Source organism: Sardina pilchardus, chromosome 1 (genome assembly GCF_963854185.1).
Source record: "Sardina pilchardus chromosome 1, fSarPil1.1, whole genome shotgun sequence".
NCBI classification, from domain to species: Eukaryota; Metazoa; Chordata; class Actinopteri; order Clupeiformes; family Clupeidae; genus Sardina; species Sardina pilchardus.
The window spans coordinates 34,533,321-34,535,112 of NC_084994.1; the positions used below are offsets into that span (position 1 = coordinate 34,533,321).

At 42.2% G+C, this 1,792-nt stretch overlaps 1 protein-coding gene across 1 annotated transcript in view; it reads right to left on the minus strand.

Moving 5' to 3' along the window:
• cfap58 (cilia and flagella associated protein 58) overlaps window positions 1-1,792 on the minus strand; it is a 99,386-nt gene that overhangs the window by 85,846 nt on the left and 11,748 nt on the right. The window lies entirely within an intron of this gene.

A 1,792-nucleotide genomic window follows, 5' to 3' on the forward strand; every position in this document is an offset into this window, starting at 1 on the left:
CTTTTCCTCCAGATCCCCCCCCCCCACCACTATCCCTTTCACTACCGGAAGACCAAAGAGTGGAAAATTAGCTTCACTCTTTTACTTCAATCACTGAACATAGCGGTAGCCATCACGTCTTTTTATTAGCATTTTCTTCACAGATAAAGGTCCTGTTGTTCATGGAGATGGGATTTCGCTAAAGTCAGTCACATACACACGCACACACTCAAGTGTCACTCAAGGCTTTTGGTCACTAATTCAAAAGAAAAAAATCGAATTGTTTTGGTCAGTGGGCCAGTCAGCGAGTTGTTTGGTCAGTAGTAGGGGTGGCACGTTTTTGAAAAATGCTCCGAACCGTGCGGTTCGCATGTCACGGTTCGGAGTGTGTTTTCGTCGTACGGTCCTACGGTTCAGGCTAGTTATGGAATGCGCAATTGATTCCCATATGTGACGACGTGTTTCCCTTACGTGCGAGATAGGAGTATGGAGTTTTGAGTTGCTGCGCGCAAGGTTTTAGAAATGGCAAGTGCGAGAGATCATCCCTAGCGTGGTCAAACTGATGCACCTGACCCTGCTCGGGTGGAAGCATGTTCTTCCGCAACTGTAGACTATGCGTGCAACTTTACCAAACAGTAGAAGTAAACTCATTCTCCTTGGCCCGCTCTCGTGCGCGACACCCGCCCTCGACATGCACATTAATCCAAATAGAACATTCACAATCGTGAACGCAATGACGCACAGAAGACGATTAGCTACATTACTGTTAAAAACGGTTAGCATCAGACATTTGATAAAATCTCTTGCATTCAAGTTGACTGACCATCTCAATACCAATGTTTTCAACTCCAAGGCTTAAAAGGGCCTGTCCCAAGGAGAAAAAGTATTAGCTTACCTTGAGACTAAAACACATGTGGGGAAACTGAACAGTCCAACCAGTAGAGTATGATGAGCTTAGCCTGCTACTTGTTTACAATATTTTGAGGCTTCAGCCAGACAGCTGATTTTAAGAGGTGGAGTTATAATGAATAGTAGGCTATAATCTGCATAAAGTTTGCTGTTATGAATATCAGACATGTCAGTATATAGAATGAATAAATAATTACATAATGTGTGTGTGTTTCAAATAAAGACAAGCTTTACATCTTGTTAAAAAATCATTCACACTATATGAAAGGAGAGCGATAAAAAGGCGATGCAATGAAAAATATGGGTGGACGACCTACATTTTGTGCTGGTGCACCATCCCTGCCAAATAAATGAAAAGATTGTTGAAATCATCAATGTCTTCCCTCTTGCTTTATCAAAATCTCAACTGAAGCTTAAAGTTCAAATTCAGTTTGTGCATTATTACATGATAACTATTCTCTAAATACTCTAGCCTAATTGTGATGAAGCTATGTGCTGAAATATGTTTCTGGAGTGTTAAAGAGTAAAAGAAAAAATAACAACAAGAACCACACCGAACCGAAAACCGTGACCCTAAACCGTGATATACGAACCGAACGTAGATTTTGTGAACCGTGCCACCCCTAGTCAGTAGGCTAGTCAGCAAGTCATTTTGGCCAGGGAGTTGTTTAGGTTGTTTGGGTAGTCAGGGAGTCATTTGGGTTAGAGGGAGTCATTTGCTCAGTGGGTTATTGAGAGGGTAATTTGGTCAGTGGGCTAGTGTCAGAGAGTAATTTGGGTTAGAGAAGTTTGGGTTAGTCAAAGAGCCATTTGATCAGTGGATAGTCAAAGAGCCATCAGAGAGTAATTTGGGCAGTGGGCTAGTCAGAGAGTCATTTGGTCAGTGGGTTAGTCAGAGAGTCAT